Source organism: Arachis hypogaea, chromosome 10, assembly GCF_003086295.3.
Source record: "Arachis hypogaea cultivar Tifrunner chromosome 10, arahy.Tifrunner.gnm2.J5K5, whole genome shotgun sequence".
Classification (NCBI taxonomy): Eukaryota; Viridiplantae; Streptophyta; class Magnoliopsida; order Fabales; family Fabaceae; genus Arachis; species Arachis hypogaea.
The window spans coordinates 29927694-29937432 of NC_092045.1; the positions used below are offsets into that span (position 1 = coordinate 29927694).

Here is a 9739-nt window from a genome sequence, read left to right on the forward strand (position 1 = left end):
AAGTCCAATTGGCACGATCTCAATTGGGTTGGAAAGTAGACATACAGAGCTTTCCAGAAATATATAATAGTTCATACTTTGCACGAAGATAGACGATGTAAACTGTCGTTCAACGCGAGTTCTATGTTGCATTCTGGCGTTCAGCGCTAGAAACAGCTTGCAAGTTGGAGTTCAACGCCAGAAACAGGTTACAACCTGGCGTTCAACTCCAGAAACAGCCCAGGCACGTGAGAAGCTTAAGTCTCAGTCCTAGCACACACCAAGTGGGCCCTAGAAGTGGATTTCTGCACCAATTATCTTAGTTTACTCATTTTCTGTAAACCTAGGTTACTAGTTTAGTATTTAAACAACTTTTAGAGACTTATTTTGTACCTCATGACATTTTTAGATCTGAATTTTATACTCTTTGACGGCATGAGTCTCTAAACTCCATTGTTAGGGGTGAGGAGCTCTGCAGCGTCTCGATGAATTAATGCAATTATTTCTGTTTTTCCATTCAAACATGCGTGTTCCTATCTAAGATGTTCATTCTCGCTTAACCATGAAGAAGGTGGTGATCCGTGACACTCATCACCTTCCTCAATCCATGAACGTATGTCTGACAACCACCTCCATTCTACATCAGATTGAATGAGTATCTCTTAGATTCCTTAATCAGAATCTTCGTGGTATAAGCTAGAAATGATGGCGGCATTCATGAGAATCCAGAAAGTCTAAATCTTGTCTGTGGTATTCCGAGTAGGATTTTGGGATTGGATGACTGTGACGAGCTTCAAACTCGCGAGTGTTGGGTGTGATGACAAACGCAAAAGAATCAATGGATTCTATTCCGACATGATCAAGAACCAACAATTGATTAGCCGTGCTGTGACAGAGCATTTGGACTATTTTCACTGAGAGGATGGGAAGTAGCCATTGACAACGGTGACACCCTACATAAAGCTTTCCATGGAAGGAACTTTGCACTTTTGCATGAGAGGAAACATTATGTTACAGGAATTCAGAAGACAAAGCATCTCCAAAACTCCAACATATTCTCCATTATTGCACAACAAGTAGTTATTTCATGCTCTTTTAATTTTTAGTAATTCAAACTGATAATTATAGTTGATCTCCTGACTAAGAATAATAAAATAACCATAGCTTGCTTCAAGCCAACAATCTCAGTGGGATCAACCCTTACTCACGTAAGGTATTACTTGGACGACCCAGTGCACTTGCTGGTTAGTTGTGCAGATTGCAAAAGTGTGATTGCAATTTCGTGCACCAGCTGTACTCATCCTTCTCACTCTTAGCCCCCATTCGGTCAACCTCAATACAACATTAGCATTTCAATACAATATTCTCCAAATCTATCTTATGAAACCAACAATTCATCCATCACCATCTATGCACAAATCTATTTTTTTAACCCACTAAACTCTTTAATTATCAAGCCTAAGGTAGGTTTAATCCACATTCTACTATCTCTATTCATAACTATAGTGTGCCATTGCATTCCACAAGCTTCTATTGCGCCACTCTGATTTTCAGCCACTAATTAATTCTAAATGTTCAATCAAGTCATACATCATTATCAGATGACAAAACCTATGCTTATCTCTGAACTTCCTCAACCTGGCCCAAATGGGGTTTATCTCATCCTAAGACTAAGTTATATCTTAGGGCCTTATAGCATCTATATGCCTAATTCAAGGTCTCATCAAATCCTCATCCTCAATAATCATATTACCTAGTACCTCAACAACGACTAGGGTACCTACTCAGATTATCCATCTTTAAGTGCAACACTACAACTCGACATACGAAACAACTCATGAATTTTCAATCATCATAACTAAAATCAATGTCACTCAATGTCAAACCCAATCAAAATTCAAGCCTAAGTTCATACCCCCTTATTTTCTCTTTTTCTACTTGCTTTTGCACTTGCCTAAACTTGGTTTATATTGGGTTCAAGCAGTGCAAACACTAGCGCTGTAGTTAATCTTTCCTTTATCTTTTGAAGAATTTCCCCCACCACTTGACGTCTGTACCTCGGGGCACCCATGTGTGTTAACTTAGTCATAGGTAACTCTATTTGCAAAAGCAAAGCTTCACAACTCCTTGTGATATCGCATGCTCACAAGTTTGTTCTTCGTGTTCATAATTCGTATTCTATGGATCTAACATACCGATGGTTGTATCTAAGGATTGCGTGCAATGTCGAAACGAGTTCAAGTTATCTGAAGGAATACCAAGCTTGAAAGAAAGCAAAATTTTGAATGGTATCCATAAGAAATTGAAAAGATACATTGTGTTGGGATTAGACGAGGTTGTAGAAAATAAGAAAATGCATCCGAAAGTAAATTAGAGTGTACCCCAAGAAAGGGATTCCAAATTAATAATCTTTGGTAGAAACAATAAGGCAAATTGAATCAAAATATGACTTTATTGATTTTAAGAGGATCACAAGCCCTTGAATAAAGGCGGTTCAACCCAACAGTACACGTTCAAGCTCACGTCAAGGAGTACAGGGTTCGCGTGAGGATATATGCAAACAAGGAGTAGGATTGGCCAAGGTTCAATTTATTCACCAAGAGGGATTTTGGAATAAAGAATTCCAATGCAATTTACAAGGGAAAGTATAGGTCGGTTCCCAAGGATGTGTTGATGCTCTTATGCGTATAAAGTCTCACACCGCCATTAAGATTACCGTGCTTCCGTAGCGTTACTCTGATTCGTTGGTCTTTAAGATTTTGATGACTCGCCCACGTTAACCAAAAACGTCCCTAAGTTCTGTCGGCTCTAGCAGCAATACTTTATGCGGCACAAGTACGTTAGGTCATAGGCCTGATGCTAAACCTGATACTCTCAACTATAAGTTCACCACACTAAGTTATAAATAAATGTTGGGTTACAACATCACACCATGTAGTTACAGCTTTGGCACCAATTACACACTTACCTCTCATTGGTGTTGATTCTGACCCGCATTCAGGTTCTTCTCACGAGTACAATCTTTCCCCATGTGACCAGGTAATCCGCAATTAAAGTAGTCACCTCTTCCTCTCACCGGGTGATACGGATCAAAAGTGGGTCTCCATCTCCTAGTGTTGCCTTGACCTTGAGGTATATGTCCTCCCCTCTTGAAGTTTTGAGCTCTTGGTTGAAAGTGCTTTTCATGCCCACGGTTGTTGTTCTCCCCATGAGTATCTCTTGATAAAGCCACTTTCTTCGCACACTCCTCCATAACTCTTGCCTTATTCACAAGCTCGGAAAAGATCTGAATCTCCAAAGGAGACACAGCAGTCATAATAGTATCCCTCAACCCTCATTGGTACTTAATGCACTTCTAACTCTCATAGGACTCTGGGGCACCTTGACACACCCTAGAGAACCTATAGAGTTCCTCAAATTGACTAGTGTAATCTACCGCAGACAAAGAGCCTTGCTTCAGCTGCATAAGCTCTAACTCATTTTCTTCTCTCACTGACTCTGGGAAATACTTCGTATAGAACGCCGTTTGAAATACATCCCAAGAAATCTCTGAATTCGAAATTTGCAGCAACTTGCACTCTCCTTGCCACCAATGTTGTGCCTTTCCTAATAGTTGATATGCCGCAAACTCTACATATTGATTAGCTAGGGCATGCTGACTTGTAGTGTCGCTCCATAGCTCGAAACCAATTATCCACTTCAGTTGAGTTAGTCGAACCTCTGAAAATTGGTAGATAAACTTTCAGAAATGAAGCCAAAGTCATTGGAGCACCTCCCAAGTCATTACCGTTTCCTTCCCCATTTCTATTTCCATCCCTATTTCCGTTTCCATTCCCTGTTTGTTGATCCAACCTTAGTACATCTTGCAAAGTTGTAATAGCATTCGCTTCCATGGTATTAGCCAGGTTGGCCATCGCTGCCATGAACTCGGCATGGTTGTCGGCCGGTTGGTCATTCTCAGTTTCTTTCCATGCACGCGTATAACCTCGTCTGCGAGTAGCCATTAGGGTTTATGTCTACACCAAACAATTGATATCAAGGTGATCAATCTTAATATCAAAAGCCTAGTGCTTCAATTATCCCAAAAAGGCACTCACGAACAAGCATGCTATGCACATATCAAGTAGATAACCTAAATAGCATGAAAGAAAAAGACACAGAGTATGCAATGAAGCTCAATCAGTCCCTCCCTCATGCTCACGAGGACAAACCGCTCTGATACCACTAAATGTAATACCCTAATTACCCTAAGCCTTACCTCGCGCTATAAAGCAAAGGTTAATCAAAGGTTACGACAAGTCTAAAGCTCAGACGTATTTATATATAGAAAGAAATAATAATTCTAGAAGCCCGATGAAGAAATAAGATCAAAAATAGAGTTCGAAAAGTGCAAAACGTTCACACGATGCTACACTAATCAAGGCACAAGATATACGTACAGATATCAAGACATATATATAGATATATCAAAGTATAATAGTCATAAGGATCTAGCCGCCGCCCGTGGAGTTTAAGCCGGCTAGTTATATACCTACATACAGAGTTTTGAAAGTTAAATAGCTTATACAATATCTCTCTAAAAGTAAGCCTCTGTGGAATAAATAACTACAAAAGTGAGAGATCTACACAAAATAAACCAAAAGACTTCCAAAATATAGCAAGGATCCTCTGCTTTGTCACCATCAAGCAACTCACCGAGGTGGATTACAATCTGCATTTGAAAAATAACAACAGAATATGGTATGAGAATCGGAGGTTTTCAGTATGGTAACAGTGCCCAGTGATGTAAGATATAAGACTCCGAGACGCCAGAGGCAATCCTAGAACTTCATATCCACCACAAAATTCAAGCTTAAAAAATAATTAAACTTTAAAACCGCCTGCCTGGAGGCATTCTGTTTAGTTTTAGTTTAGGCTGCTAAAGCCTTTTATTTGCCTTTCATGCTTGCCCCAACATCCGTAGCTAAAGGCTTAACCCATTGTTGAGGGTCTTTTCACTCGACTAATCATCTCAGAATCCATAGAATCTACCTAGATAGAGGCAGTCTGCCGATTCCTGCTTGGAGCTTCACTCGTACGTATTAATTTTAAAAACCACAATGAAAAGGGTAATCTAACTTAGTGGATTTCTAATCTAATAATTCTGCATTGTCCCACAGCCTTCGCCAGCCTAACCGCCATGCGATCCCATCGCCACCTCCTTCCGAACCTCCTCAATCACAACAGAATACACAGATAATAACAATGCAAGTAAAGCACAAGTATAAGCATACATATCAAGTAATTCAATAAGCATTTAGGTATGTTAAACACTTAGGCAAACAATACAAATCGATAAAGTAAACAAACAGATAGAATATGCACATGATGAATTTTTGTCCTATTTGGATGTGATATCACAATGTCGGTTCAACTGCCAACCCGACACATCTCCATGGAGATGTCGCCTTTCGATCACGAATAAAATGGGTACCCCCTAGGAATATAGTGTCTGCGCACACTCTTGTGATTCTGAAAGAAAGCGTGCGAGATACTCTGTCACAGACCTCATGATGAGCGGATAATTTATACGCTTTTTGGCATTTTTAGGTAGTTTTTAGTAAGTTCAAGCTACTTTTAGGGATGTTTTCATAAGTTTTTATGTTAAATTCACACTTCTGGACTTTACTATGAGTTTGTGTGTTTTTCTGTAATTTCAGGTAATTTCTGGCTGAAATTGAGGGACTTGAGCAAAACTCTGAAAAAGGCTGACAAAAGGACTGCTGATGCTGTTGGAATCTGACCTCCCTGAACTCAAAATGGATTTTCTGGAGCTACCGAACTTCAAATGGCGCGCTCTCAAAAGAGTTGGAAAGTAGACATCCAGATCTTTCCAGCAATATATAATAGTCTATACTTTATTCGGGAATTAACGACGTAAAGTGGCGCTCAATGCCAAGTACATGCTGCTGTCTGGAGTCAAACGCCAGAAACACGTCACGACCCGGAGTTGAACGCCAGAAACACGCTATAACTCGGCGTTCAACTCCAAAAGAAGCCTCAGCTCGTGGATAGATCAAGCTCAGCCCAAACACACACCAAGTGGGCCCCGGAAGTGGATTTATGCATCAATTACTTACTCCTGTAAACCCTAGTAGCTAGTTTATTATAAATAGAACTTTTTACTAGTGTATTAGACATCTTGGGACGATTAGTTCTCAGATCATGGGGGCTGGCCATTCGGCCATGCCTGGACCTCTCACTTATGTATTTTCAATGGTGGAGTTTCTACACACCATAGATTAAGGGTGTGGAGCTCTGCTGTACCTCAAGTTTCAATACAATTACTATTACTTTCTATTCAATTCTCTTTATTCCTATTCTAAGATATTCGTTGCACTTCAACTTGATGAATGTGATGATCCGTGACACTCATCATCATTCTCACCTATGGACGCTCGTGACTGACAACCACTTTCGTTCTACCTTAGGCCGGGCGCATATCTCTTAGATTCCCCAACAGAATCTTCGTGGTATAAGCTAGATAGATGGCGGCATTTATGGGAATCCGGAAAGTCTAACCTTGTCTGTGGTATTCCGAGTAGGATTCCGGGAATCTGGAAAGTCTAACCTTGTCTGTGGTATTCCGAGTAGGATTCCGGTATTGAATGACTGTGACGAGCTTCAAACACCTGAAGGCTGGGCGTTAGTGACATACGTAAAAGAATCAAGGGATTCTATTCCAACCTGATTGAGAATCGACAGATGATTAGCCGTGCTGTGACAGAGCATAGGACCATTTTCACTGAGAGGATAGGATGTAGCCATTGACAACGGTGATGCCCTACATACATCTTGCCATGGAAAGGAATAAGAAGGATTGGATGAATGTAATAAGAAAGTAGAGATTCGAGAGGAGCACAGCATCTACATATGCCTATCTGAAATTCCCACCATGGAATTATATGAGTAACTATTTACTATTTTATTTTCTGTTTATTATTTATTTTCGAACCTATCCATAATCATTTAATCTGCCTAACTGAGATTTACAAGGTGACCATTGCTTGCTTCATACCAACAATCTCTGTGGGATCGATCCTTACTCACGTAAGGTATTACTTGGATGACCCAGTACACTTGCTGGTTAAGTTGAACGGAGTTGTGACCACACATAGTTGTAAACCATGGTATTGGCATCATGTTTTTGGCGCCATTGCCAGGGAAAGAAAAAAAGCAATGAATTTTACAAAATGCAATAACATATGAATCACAATTTCGTCCACCAAGTTTTTGGCGCCGTTGCCGGGGATTGTTCGAGGATGGACAACTAACGGTTCATCTTGTTGCTCAGATTAGGTAATTTTCTTTTCAAAATTCTTTTTCAAAATTTTTCTTTTCTTTTTCGTTTTTCCAAACTTTATTTTCGAAAAATATAATAAAAATACAAAAAAATCATAAAATCATAAAAATAAAAAATATTTTGTGTTTCTTGTTTGAGTCTTGAGTCAATTTTTAAGTTTGGTGTCAATTGCATGTTTTTAAAATTTATGCATTATTTTCGAAAATTCCATACATTCATAGTGTTCTTCATGATCTTCAAGTTGTTCTTGACAAGTCTCCTTGTTTGATCTTGATGATTTCTTGTTTTGTGTTGTTTGTTGTTTTTCATATGCATTTTTTGTTTGTTAGAGTCCATGCATTAAAGATTTCTAAGTTTGGTGTCTTGCATGTTTTCTTTGCATCAAAAATTTTTCAAAATTATGTTCTTGATGTTCATCATGATCTTCAAAGTGTTCTTGGTGTTCATCTTGACATTCATAGTGTTCTTGCATGCATCATGTGTTTTGATCCAAAATTTTTAAGTTTTGGGTCATAATTGTGTTTTTCTCTCTCATAATTAAAATTTCAAAAAAAATATCTTTTCCTTGTTTTTCTCATAATTTTCGAAAATTTGAGTTGACTTAATCAAAAATTTTCAAAATTAGTTGTTTCTTACAAGTCAAGTCAAATTTTAAAAAATTTAAAAATCTTATCTTTTCAAAATCTTTTTCAAAAATCATATCTTTTCCAATTTTTCCTCTTTTTCGAAAAATTCAAAAAATTCTTTTTCAAATTATTTTCAAAATCTTTTTCTTATCTTTATATCAAATTTTCGAAAACTCACTAACAATTAATGTGATTGATTAAAAAATTTGAAGTTTGTTACTTTCTTGTTAAGAAAGGTTTAATCTTTAAGTTTTAGAATCTTATCTTGTAGTTTCTTGTTAGTGAAGTAAGTAATTTTAAAATTTTAAAATTAAATCTTTTTCAAACATATCTTATCATATCTTTTTCAAAATTTTATCTTTTTCAAAAATTTAATTTCAAAATATCTTATCTAACTTCTTATCTTCTTATCTTTTCAAATTTGATTTTAATATCTTTTTCAACTAACTCTTTGACTTTGTGTTTGTTTCTTATCTTTTTCAAAACCACGTAACTACTTTTCCCTCTCCAATTTTCAAAAATATCTAATCTCTTTTTCAAAAAACTCTTTTTGTTTTAAATTTTAATTTTAATCTTATCTTATCTTTAATTTTCAAAAATACTAACCTCTTTTTCAAAATTATTTTCGAAATTCTCCCTCTCTTTTCTTATTCTATTTAATTATTTATTTAATAATACTTCTCTTCACCTCTTTTCATCTAAAAATCCGAACCTATTCTTCTTCACTCTTCTCCCCTTTCTTCTTCTACTAACATAAAGGAATCTCTATACTGTGACATAGTGGATTCCTCTTCTTTTCATGTTTTCTTCTCTTTCATATGAGCAGGAACAAGGAAAAAGGCACTCTTGTTGAAATTGATCCTGAACCTGAAAGGACTCTGAAGAGAAAACTAAGAGAAGCTAAATTACAACAATCTAAAGGTAACCTTTCAGAAATATTAGAACAAGAGAAGGAGATGGCAGCCGAACCCAACAACAATAATGCAAGGAGAATGCTTGGTGACTTCACAAAGCCAACGTCCAAATTTGATGGAAGAAGCATCTCCATTCCTGCTATTGGAGCCAATAATTTTGAGCTTAAGCCTCAACTAGTTGCTTTAATGCAACAGAACTGCAAGTTTATGGACTTCCATCTGAAGATCCTTACCAGTTTTTAACTGAGTTCTTGCAGATTTGTGAGTCTGTTAAGATGAATGGAGTTGATCCTGAAGTCTACAGACTCATGCTTTTCCCTTTTGCTGTAAGAGACAGAGCTAAAATATGGTTGGATTCACAACCTAAAGACAGCCTGGACTCCTGGGAGAAGCTGGTCACGGCCTTCTTGGATAAATTCTTTCCTCCTCAAAAGCTGAGCAAGCTTAGAGTGGATGTTCAGACCTTCAAACAAAAAGATGGTGAATCCCTCTATGAAGCTTGGGAAAGATACAAGCAGTTGACCAAAAGGTGTCCATCTGACATGTTTTCAGAATGGACCATATTAGATATATTCTATTATGGTGTATCTGAACTTTCGAAAATGTCACTGGACCATTCTGCACGTGGATCCATTCACCTAAAGAAAACACCTGCAGAAGCTCAAGAACTCATTGACATGGTTGCAAATAACCAATTCATGTACACTTCTAAGAGGAATTCCATGAATAATGGGACACCTCAGAGGAAGGGAGTTCTTGAAATTGATGCTTTAAATACCATATTGGCTCAGAACAAAGTGTTGACTCAGCAAGTCAACATGATCTCTCAAAGTCTGAATGGATGGCAAAATGCATCCAATAGTACTAATGAGGTAGCT

The 9739-nt window shown here is 37.7% G+C and overlaps 1 non-coding gene across 1 annotated transcript; it reads right to left on the minus strand.

The window, feature by feature from the left end:
* Nucleotides 1-9301: 9301 nt before the first annotated feature.
* LOC112719487 (small nucleolar RNA R71) lies at nt 9302-9405 on the minus strand. Its single transcript, XR_003161788.1, has one exon. It is a non-coding gene; the product is annotated as a small nucleolar RNA R71 (small nucleolar RNA).
* Between the last annotated feature and the right edge of the window lie 334 nt (nt 9406-9739).